The sequence below is a fragment of the Molossus molossus genome, unplaced genomic scaffold (assembly GCF_014108415.1).
Source record: "Molossus molossus isolate mMolMol1 unplaced genomic scaffold, mMolMol1.p scaffold_m16_p_1, whole genome shotgun sequence".
NCBI lineage: Eukaryota > Metazoa > Chordata > Mammalia > Chiroptera > Molossidae > Molossus > Molossus molossus.
In genome coordinates this window covers 81,446,547-81,459,027 of record NW_023425344.1, presented here as the reverse complement: position 1 = coordinate 81,459,027, position 12,481 = coordinate 81,446,547, and positions in this window count along the sequence as shown.

Genomic DNA, 12,481 nt, shown 5'->3' with positions numbered 1-12,481 from the left:
ACAAATTTATGTAAAGTTTGAACTTTCTTTGCAGTTCTTTCAGTCCTTATACTTTATCTCAGGAGGGTTTACAGAGTCCAGTATTTGGAATCTTTATTGGCATTTGTTCAAAGTTATTGGAGTAACACCAGGGGGAAAACTGCTGGAGTGTACGTATTATTGCAGTAAAATCTGGAACATCTACAGGAGCTCTGATGTTGTTCATTCCTGAGTCTTCTTCTCAAACGTTTCTATCAATGCTATCAACCCAATAGGCTCCTCAAACAAACAAAAAGCAAAGCAAAACAAGAACAAGCAAACAAAAAACCTTGCTTAAATTAGCAAGAAGTTGTTTTGTTGCAACCAAAGAATCTAAGTCACATTGATACAAACTAAGTACCCATAGCAGGATCAGTTATTATTCCCTAGTTGCTCAGATGATTTTTTGTTGTCCTAGTCACACATACTGTTCCCTGCAGCGTATATTTCTTTCTCCCAATATCCAACATTAAATGTATGACTGCTGAAACCAGACTGCTGCTCAGTGTGGATTCTTCTTCATCCACCTAAACAGCTGTGAGTTATGTCACTTAACCTCTTTTAGCCTGAATTTTCTCATCTACAAAATAATGAACAAATGTACCTAACTCATAAGGTTGTTATGATTATAATAAGTTAATAAATATAAGGCCTTGGAAAAATACTTGACAAACAGTAAGTACTTCATGAGTGCTGCAATGTGTATTGTAAGCAAACAAAATGCATGTGATTCTTATTGAGACTTCCCTTGGCATATAATACATTTGGCTTTTAATATAATATAATATTTCCTAACACAGTGCAGATGCTCAAATATATGCATATCTTAAAAATGAATTATTCGTGTATTTGTTGATACAGTATTTTAATTTTTACTTCCTTTAATTACTTCCAATAATACTGTTAAATTTAATGTAATAAATAACTAGAGACACAAAAGTGCTGTATATTGCTCTGGTGTTAGCTATTAAATTTTTGTGTCCTTATAAACAAAAAGGGGTCTCATTCTGGAAAAAATATGGGCATAAATTACTCACATTATTTACTCCATTCTGGGCCTGAAAATGTTCATTCTAAGAATCAGGTAAGGTTCACCCAGTTCAATATCTGAAACATGGCTTTTATGGAGAGGATTGAAAATAGTATAATATTTGTTGAAAATGACTGAACCAAATTCTAGTGTTTGAGTTATATAGTTTCTTGTTTGTGCATAGAAAGTTAATTATGACTGTGTTCTTACATATCTTTTTTCTAGTCCCACAAAAAGAGAGTAACCCATTACCGATATGTCCTTATCATTGCTATATGTAATCAATATAAAATTATCAATGAGATATTTTTATTTACTTTCTCATAGTAAGTGTTTGAAGTCTAGTGTGTATTTTATACTTACTGCACATCTCAATTTGGACTGACCTCATTTCAAAGTCTCACTTACTAGCCACATTTGAGTAGTGGTTACTATGTTGAACAATGCAGACATAGGATCCTAATATTTGCCTAACTTCTTGCTCAAAATAAAGCCTTTTTAAATACTGTTTGTTTGCTTGTTCTGCCTATTTATAGCTACTGATATTTTGCTTTAGACTAAGAAACTCTTCAATTCAAGATGGTCAACTGCTTGGCAGTCAATGAAATAATTTTTTGTTTTGCTAAAATTATCTGCCTTTTTATATCTGAGTTCTGCCTTATATCTGTGTTACTCTTCAGTGGATGTTGTACTCTCTGTAATTTGTTTTTTATCTAAACACTTTGGAAAGAAATGACTTAAATACTTTTTAGTGTAAAAAATAATGGCCCAATCCTATAATGATCCTAAAAACACTTCTAAGTAACACTTATATATTCTAGAAGAGTTTATTGGTATCATCTTATAATAATTTCCTAGAAGAATACACTTAAACCAATTTGAGCTCATGTAACTTCAAAATGCAAATTAATAATTTAGATTTATAATGTATTCAGATCAATGAATGTGTATTTCTGGCCCATGGTTTTATTATCTGCCCAACACAATCTAGATATTCTCTTACTGGAATTGGTCATCATGACTTCTCTCATTCGAGACTACCAGGCCCTCTTGAACAGTGGTTTTTAAACTTTTTTAATGATGGAATTTTCTTTAAATAAACTCTCTAAAATATAAAATCTAATTTTATTGACAAAAGAAATTAAAACCTCAATTCACTTACTTCTACTTTGACCCTCTGAGGCTTCAAGAAGTTCTCTATGGCATCCCTCTAGTGGCTGAAACACACAGAGAAAACAAATAGTTTACAGAGATAAAGAATATAATTACAGTCAAATTATGAGTTAGGTTTCTCTCTTACCTCATCAACCATAGACATTCATGTACACAAAGAGAGAACATCCATCTTATCCCAAATTCCCCAAGAGCAGTTGCAGCTGTAAAAGGTAAACAAAATCAGATCCTAGCCAATTAAATATAAGTATAATCTGTAAAGCTATACTTATGTTTTACCATGTAATATAACCACAAACATTCACATTGAGAATTATGAGTCTTTTTTTTTTTTTTTTTTTTTTATCCTCACCCGAGGATATTTTTCCATTTCTTGTACAGATAGAGTGGGAGGGAGAGAGAGGAAGGGAGAGAGAGAGAAACATTGATGTGAAGGGACACATCGAGTGGCTGCCACCCGCACGACCAACCAGGGCCGGGGACAAACTGCAACCGAAGTACGTGCCCTTAGCCCCTTAGCGGGAACCGAACCCGGGTCTCTCCGGACCGCAGGCCGACGCTCTAACCGCTGAGCCAAACTGGCCAGGGCGAGAATTATGAGTCTTTACAGAAATAGAGAAAGTACACATTTTATGACCGCAAGTTTATTTCTTCTTGCTATCTTCTTTTCGTGGTATAGGTCTTGTTATATTACTTTTCTGTGGTGTGCTTCTGAAAGCTAATGAGAAAATACCTCTCCACTACAAGCAAGCTGTATTCAGACTCTTCGGTGGGTGCTAACTCTAATAGGAGCCATCACACACAAACAGTTTTTAAAATACTGTACAAAATAGAGAGAGAAAGTTGGCTATAACTCATGTCAAGGACAGCATGCATTCTGGGATGATAGACTCTAGCTTCAAGGGCATCTATTACTATTTCTTTTGTCCACTATTTCACAGATGACTCCCTTCAGCAGAGCTATTCTAGTAAGACAGCAGAAATATGATTTTGTTTAAAATATTATTTAGTTCTAATTCCATGGATACATATCTTTAAAGAAATATGATCAGATTTTTAAAAAATTATTCAAGCTAGTAAAAGATTTTTACATACTCAGTTCATTTTCCTAAGAAAATATTGAGGACTATTTTTTAAATTCACATTATGGTATGAATTTAAACACACCAAATACATTTAGAATACATTTTTCATGTATTTTTGTTGTGCTTTGATGCAGAAAATCAGAATACAAATTCTCTATGTATAAATAGTTTTTTATGTGTACAAGTTTCTTTGAAATTGTTAATCTCTCATAAAAAAGAAAAGCAAAATTAAAGGAATATACATTATATGAGAATAAAATTTGTATGAGGTAGCAGAGGCTTAATAAACAATTTTTAAAATAATAACAAAAAGAATGACGCTTTGAAATGTTGGCCTCAACAATCAATTGAATATTTAACTCATACATAGTACACTGTGTATCTTCTACATTCCTTTCTGAAGAGATTTAAAACTCGTACAAAGCTCATTCTATGCCCTTTGTGATATTATAAACACATTCTCAAATTTATATTTTATGTTTCTTCATTTGTTTTTTGTTTTTGTGTTTGATTTTTGTTAATCCACACAAATTTTGTTTTAATCAAATATTTTTCCATTGATTTTTTTTTTAGATGAAATGGAAGGGAAGGAGAGAGAGAGAGAGACATTGATGTGAGAGAGACACATTGATTGGTTGCCTCCTGCATGATCTAGACAGGGGCTGGAGATTGAACCTGCAACCCAAGTACGTGCCCTTGACCAGAATCGAATCCATGACCCTAGGCCAAACTGGCCAGGGCTATATTTTATATTTCACAATGATCATACAAGTTTACAGACAGAAGTAAAAGGCTTATGTACAAAAAAAAATAACCCAAAAAATACATTACAGTAGAATTCTTCATTTATAATACTGGCAGCCAATAATTAGAGTACTATCTACACACATTCAATTGTACAAGCCATCTTTTTAGTTCCTTATCACGTCACAATATACTAAGCAGCTGTGTTAATTGGCAAATCTAAATTTTAATTTTACACTGTTTTGTGGGTAAGGTGTATGTTTTTCAGGACATTATTTTGCTACACCTGTAATAAAAGAGTTTCCTTGATCAAATGCTATGTAAGCAGAAGGTCCAAATTGAACTGTTTTCTGTTTCAGGTATTAAACAGGGTTAGAGGTAATTATTGTTCAATTCATGGATAATGAAATACAAATTTAGAATAAGTGTCTAACATGATCAAGGCTTTTTGGTATCTACCCAGTGTCATGGGTAATAAGCCAATGTAATCTATCACCTATAGGTCTGCCTGGATCTGCTTAATATTCATCCCATGGGTTCTTTTAGTTTCTGATGTCCCTGTTGACAAACAAGCAAACACTGTAGGATTCACATGGTTTCTCATGTTGCAGTTCTTTTATTTATTTATTTATTTATTTATTTATTTATTTATTTATTTATTTATTTATTTTGTTACAGATGTTTCTCCTTTTTCCCCCATGACACCATCCTCCCCCTCCTTCTGGCCCTGTCCCCAGCTTTGTTGTCCGTGTCCATCAGTTATGCATACATGCATATAAGTTCTGTGCTTTCTCTCCTCCCCCCCACCACTTTTTTTGGTATTGTCGGTCTGTACCCTACTTCCACGTTTCATGGACTACCCTGTTCTTCAGACTGTTATGTTCATTATATTCCACAAATAAGTGAGATCATGTGATATTTGTCTTTCTCTATTTGGCTTGTTTCACTTAGGATAATACTTTCCAGGTCCCTCTATGTCATCTCAAAGGATAGGAGATCTTTCTTTCTTACAGCTGCATAGTACCCATTGTGTATATGTACCACTGCTTTTTTATCCATTTATCTACGGATGGACATTTGGGCTCTTTTCAGATCTTAGCTATTGTAAATAGTGCTATTATGAACATGGGGGTACATATATTCTTTCTGATTGGTGTTTCAGATTTCTTAGGGTATATTCCTAGAAGTGGGATCACTGGTTCAAATGGCAGTTCAATTTTTACTTTTTTGAGGTAACAACATACTGTTTTCTACAGTGGCTGCACTAGTCTGCATTCCCACTAGCAGTGCACTAGAGTCCCCTTTTCTCCACACCCTTGCCAACACTTGTTGTTTGATGATTTGTTGATGGAGGCCATTCTGACAGATGTGAGGTGATACCTTATTGTTGTTTTAATTTGCATCTCTCTGATGATTAGTGATGTTGAGCATTTCTTCATATGTCTCTTAGCTATTTGTGTGTTTGGAGAGGTGTCTATTTAGGTCTTCTGCCCATTTTTTAATTGGGTTCTTTGTCTTCCTTTTGTTGAGTTGTATGAGCACTCTTTATATATTGGAAATTAACCCCTTGTCTAATGTATCATTGGCAATGATGCTCCCCCATACAGTGGGTTGCCTTTCCATTTTGATGATTGTATCTTTTGCTGTGCAGAAGTGTTTTAGTTTGATGTAGTCCCATGTGTTCATTTTCTTCATTGTTTCTGTTGCCTTAGGTGATGTATCAGTGAAAATTCTGCTGCGTATGATGTCTGAAATTTTGTTGCCTTAGTTTCTTCTAGGATTTTTATAGATTCATGAGTCACATTTAAGTCTTTTATCCATTTTGAGTTTATTCTCGTGTATGGTATAAGTTGATGGTCTAGTTTCATTTTTTGCATGTTGCTGTCCAATTTTCCCAACACCATTTATTAAAGAGGCTGTCTTTACTCCATTGTATGCTCTTACCACTTTTGTCGAATATTTATTGAGCATAATGTTCTGGGTCTATTTCTCGGTTCTCTGTTCTATTCCGTCGATCTATGTGCCTGTTCCTGTGACAGTACCAGGCTGTTCTGATTACAGTAGCTTTATAGTATAACCTGATATCTGGTATTGTGATCCCGCCTACTTTGTACTTCTTTTTCAAGATTGCTGTGACTATTTGGGATCTTTTTTGGTTTCATATGAATTTTTGAAGTTCTTGTTCTAGTTCTGTGAAGAATGTTGTTGGTATTTTGATGAGAATTGCATTGAATCTATAGATTGCTTTGGGTAGTATGGACATTTTAATGATATTAATTCTTCCAATCCATAAACAAGGTATGTGCTTGCACTTTTTTATATCTTCCTCTATTTATTTTTTTAATGTCCTGTAGTTTTCTGCAATTAGGTCCTTTACTTATTTGGTTAAGTCTGTTCTTAAGTGTCTTAACTTTTTTGCTGCAATGGTAAATGGAATTGTTTTTTTAGTTTCTCTTTCTGTGAGTTTATCATTGGTGTATACGAATGCAATTGATTTCTTGACATTAATTTTGTATCCTGCTACTTTGCCAAATTTATTTATTAAGTCTATTAGATTTTTGATGGAGTCTTTAGGATTTTCTATGTATAATATCATGTCATCTGCGAATAATGACATTTTCACTTCCTCCTTTCCAATTTGGATCCCTTTTATTTTTTCTGCCTGTCTGATTGCTGTGGCTAAGACTTCCAGTACTATGTTAAATAAGAGTGGTGAAAGAGGGCATCCTTGTCTTGTTCCTGTTCTTAAGGGAAATGCTTTTAATTTTTGTTCATTGAGTATGATGTTGGCTGTAGGTCATTCATATATGGCCTTTATTATGTCAAGGTATGATTCCTCTATTCTCAACTTGCTGAGCATTTTTATCGGAAATGGGTGCTGGATTTTGTCAAATGCTTTCTCAGCATCTATTGATATGATCATATGATTTTTATCTTTCATTTTGTTTATGTGGTATATATAATTTATTGATTTGCAAATATTGTACCAGCATTGCACCCCTGGGATGAATCCCACTTAGTCATGGTGAATAATTTATTTGATGTATTGCTGGATCCGATTTGCTAGTATTTTGTTCAGGATTTTGTTATCTATGTTCATTAGGAATATTGGCCTGTAGTTTTCTTTCTTTGTAGTGTTTTTTTCTGGTTTTGGAATTAGAATTATGCTGGTAAAACAAGTTGGGAAGTCTTCCTTCTTATTGAATTTTTTGGAATAATTTGAGGAGATATAGTCTTTGAATGCTCAGTAAAACTCCCCTGTGAAGCCATCTGGGCCTGGGTTTTTGTTTGCTGGGAGAGTCGTGATTATCTCTTCAATTTCCTTCGTTGTTATTGGGCTGTTCAAGTTTTCTATCTCTTCCTGGCTCAGTTTTGGGAGACTATGTGTTTCTAGAAATTTGTCCATTTTGCTCAGATTGTTGAATTTGTTGCCATTTAATTGTTCATAATATTTGTTAACAATCCTTTGTATTTCTGTGGTGTCAGTTATTGTTTTTCCTCTTTCATTTCTGATTTTGTGTATTTGGGTTCTCTCTTTGTTTCTTGGTGAGTCTAGCTAAGAGTCTATCAATCTTGTTTATCTTTTCAAAAAAGATATCTTTGTTTCATTGATTCTTTGAATTGTTTTTTTGGTTCCATGTATTTATTTCTGCTCTGATCTTTACTATTTCTTTCCTTCTACTTGCTCTGGGGTTTTCTTTTTGGTTGCTTTTTAAGTCTTTCGGTTGTGAGGTTAGATAGTCAATTAGAAAATTTTCTTGTTTCCTGTGGTGGGCTTATAGTGCTATGAACTTCCCTCTCAGAACTGCTTTTACTGCATCTCATAGATTTTGTGTTATGTGTTCATTTTCATTGGTTTCCAGGAAGTTTTTAATTTCTTCCTTGATCTCCATGGTAACTCATTCATTGTTTAATAACATGCTATTTAGCCTCCATGTTTTCAAATGTCTTTGCATGTTTTTGTTGCAATTGATTTCTAGTTTCACGCCATTATGATCTGAGAAGATGCTTGATACGATTTCAATCTTCTTGAACTTGTAGAGATTTAGTTTGTGTCCTAACATATGGCCTATGTTTGAAAATGTCCCTTGACATTTTCAAACATAGGAAAGTAGCTTAAAGTAGCATAATCATTTCATTTATCTCATTTCTGATAGAGTTCTCTTATTCTTTCATCTGGGATTTGTTTCACCATTTTGGCTATCTCAGTGGGTTTTGGAGTCTGCTAAATTTTCCCTGTGGGTGTTGGTGTTCTGCTGTTTGTGGCTCCCTCTACTAGGTTTGGATGAGCATGGGAGGGCCTATGTTAAACACCACTTTTACGTCTTACTTTCCTGGGTAGATTTGCAAGCCCAGGAAAACTTCAGTTATCCTCTAGCTTTTGCTTGGAGGCTATTAGTCTCAGTTATTCAGGGCCTTGGAATGTAGCCCTGGTGTTCTGTATAAGAGGATTTCCAGAGGGTTGGACAGAGGCTGGTTGTTAATGAGACTCAATTTGCATTTATTTGCCTCACCTGGAAGGGGCTGAATCTCTGAGAGAGGGGCTGCTGGTTTTCCCCACAACTCTGGGAAGGAGCAAGCTGGCCACCATCCTTTGTGGCCGTGACTCAGCAAAAACTCTGAGCATCCTCCAAATCCCCGGTGTCCCACAGAGTTCCAGTCCAGTCCACCCTCCCTCTGCCGGAGCCCCAGGTGAGTGATTGTAGCCAAGTCAGTGCTCTGTCCGGCCCTCTGTGCTGTGGAGCAGGCTTGGTATTTTATCCCCGAGGGTGCTGCTCACAGCTAAGACCACTTCTGTCCATGGGCTCCCAGCCTGCCACCCTCTCATGCCTCCGTAGACCCTACCAGTGTCCCTGGTTATATGGTCCTGTCCCGCTGCTTTTCTGTTGCTCTTTTCTGATTATTTGTCTTTATTTTAGTTGCAATTCCTGTTTGGTTCTGGGAGATCATCTGTGTAGCTTCCATTCACTCTGTCACCATTTTTTCTCTCTCACAAGTTCTTAAATATACCATTTCCACTTACTGAGGGAAGCCTCCGAGTACTTCCATCACTGTTCCAAAGAGGACCTGATATAATACAGACCGTAATAGATATTTAAGGTTTCAAAATAACTGTATGTCATTCAACAATAGATGTTTCAGTTAAAGCTCAATAACTAGTTATCAATTGTTAACTAAGTGTGAAAGTACATTAAGCACAAGTACCCAATAATACTAACAAAGTTTCTTCACAACATCTAAGCCATTTTACCTATTCAACCATAAATGATTTGTCAACTCCTGGTGACATATGGCTCCATCTCTAACAAATTTAAATTAAGTGATCTGTACAGGCCTCCAAAATAAGAGACATCTGAATATTCTGAGTTAGTTTTCTTCTCTAATTTTATTTTTTTAGTCATCCAAGGAAATTATTTATGCAGATAAAGCAATCCATTGTTTTGGGGTTTGTTTTTTTTCCTAAGACCAGGGAGGACAATCAGGTATACATAATTTTGTCTGAAGACATATAAACTGCATTGTTTTATGTTTATGCTATAAGGTTTCAGAAACACAGTTTAATTGCAGCAAAGCAGATAACATTGGTGTTGACAAATAAATGATAGCCATCATAAAGAGCAGCATTAATCATTGCAAATGCTAGGATCAAAATTTTTCATTTTAAGAATGATTTACTCAGGTCCCCACCTTCCCCCCAAATATTACCCCTGATCTCTCCTAATACAATAAGCTATAAAAATATCAATAAGTCCATTAATCTAGTATTTCCAGAAAAATAAGTTTAAATCTCTGGATGAAAAGTTACTATCGGCTCAGGTTTGGATTAAGAGTCTACCATGTAGAGGGGAAATTATAAGTGTAACCTCTTAAAGTTAGAAAAAATCCATATGTAAACCCACTTTTCACCCCTCTACTGGAACTCAGGAGGAGAGCAACAACAAGTGAGTAAATGTGGTCTTCTGCTACCCCAGCATCCTTGTACCCTGCCAGTATAAGCCAATGGGTAGGGGAGGGGGCACCTACCAGGAGCGGAAAGCAGTGCACCTTCTCTGTGACTGGGGCATGTGGTGGCTATAGGAGAAAAGGGCAGGTGCTGACCTAAAAATTAAAAGTCCTTTCAGCGTGAGAGACAACAAGCATTTATTGGAGGTCAGTAAAAATAGCTATTTGGTAAAGCACTAGCAGAAGCCCAAAGAGTGTTTCAATTAGGAAATAAAGGCAACGGGTATTTATGAGAAAAGGGAGAGGGAACAATTATATCAATAGAAGGAAGAGATTTCTATTGTACAGATATGCTAATAAAGTGACGCTAATTCTAAACAATTTTTTTATATATATATTTTAATTGATTTTTTTTTAGAGAGAGAGGAAGGGGGAGAGAGAGAAATAGAAACATCGATGTGAGAGAGAAACATTGATTGTCCCCCACTGGGGATCAAGCTCTCAACCCAGGCATGTGCCCTTATGGAATCAAACCAGGACCTCTCAGTCCATGGGACAATGCTCAATCCAGTGAGCCACACCAGCCGGGCTCTAAACAATGTTTTTGATTTTCAGTCCAGTAGTCATAATATCTGCTTTCTTGTTATCTTTGCAAACAGTTCTCTGGGGCACAAGGTTGCTTTAGTCCCAGTCCAAAGTTATTTTGCCCTGTTTTTAACATTCCAAAGAATTGAGCATAAGACATGGAAAAGCAGGTCCTCTGGCATACCAGATTTGGGTCCATTTAAAGTGGCTCTGTTTAGCCCTGGCTGGTGTGGCTCAGATGGTAGGGCATAGTCCCCTGCACAGAGAGGCCCTGTTTTGATTCCTGGTCTCAATACCTGAGAGTGGGCATACAGGAGGCATGTTTCTCTCTCTCTCTCCCTATCCCTTCCTCTCTCTCTAAAAAATCAATAAAAACATATTTTTAAAAAATAATAAAGTTCTGTTTACTACTTTTTAACACATGAAAGGGAAGCATAGCATAAAGATCATTCATAAAAGATCTTCACCAATTGAAAAAATAGTGACACACACACACACACACACATATATAACCCCTGTATAATTTATATCTTCATTCTATTTCAATAATATGTTATGTACATTTTAAAATATGCACCAATGATATAAAACATTTAAAGAATAAGATAAAAATAAAAATAATGCATTTTTAATATGTCCTCCCACACCCCAATGAACCATCTCTTGCAGTACATGGAGTGTATGCACCTCGCTTGGAGACCAATGGCATATGGGAGAGACGCTAGTGTTAGATCCACTCACTCAGATAAAATGATGCCCCCCTTTTTAATGTTTTATGAATGTTGTTATTTCTAGAGATTTTAAATGTTTATTTTCCTCGGCATTTTCAGATTTTAAACTGCTTTATTACATATAAACTTAATACATTTTTTAAATCCTGTAAGAATTTTGAATCTAAAGAATCAACGGGAATTTTTTCCTTGCCATTGAAAACTGCAAAAATAATGAGACTGCAAGGGCTGTCTCAAAATTAATATAATTCTCCCATTTCTAAGTATTAAATTAAAATCAATTTACTTCATAAATTAGAAAATGGATTTTTTTCTTATAATATACCTATAAAATTAAGATTGTAGTCTCTGTTAATAAAAAAGAAGGAAGGAAAATTCTTCATGCCCCTGATCACACAATTGTGTAAATCCTAGACTCTATCACCATTAGATACTGGGCCATAGTTTACTAGAAATCCTGATCTTTTCCTCTCAAGTAATTTGATCCTATCAGTAATTTGTGAATGTTCAAATTAATAATGAAACCATCAAGTAAAATCCCTTCATAGGTGCTTTGTTTCTGTGGGAAATTGACAAAAACTCATTTTCATTCAAAATGTCTAACTAGTATGGTAATATAAATTGAAATACAAATAATTTAATAACATGTTCCCCTTTACTTTCTCATTCATTGTGTTGACTTTTAAGGAATGCCTGAGTATTGTTTGTTTCACCCTGTCTGTTTTTTACTCTGTGTGTGATGATTTGACCTAAAAAGCCACAATTGCCTCTTCCAATGACTTCCCAATTAAAATGGGGGGAGGGTGATTAAGACTAGGCTTTGCTCCCTGCCAGTTAAATTTCCTATTACTTCTTTGTTAGTTTCTTCACCCATAAAATATAGATGTTAATAATAATTATGGCCCAGGAATTTACAGTGTTATTATATATGTTCCTGAAAGACTTCCATTCAAGAAAAAATAGTTACATTTTAAAAAAACAATGCATATAGGAAACAGGGGATTAGGGACACCTCTCAAAATGTATGCCATTTAGTTACAAAATAAACACTAACAAAAGTCACAATCAGTACCAGGGAAGAAACTTTGGACTTTTGAAGCAGGTAGCTCATCATGACCGGAGGCAGCCACGCTGATATTAAAAATGCACGAAGTTCACAGTCATAGAGTCAT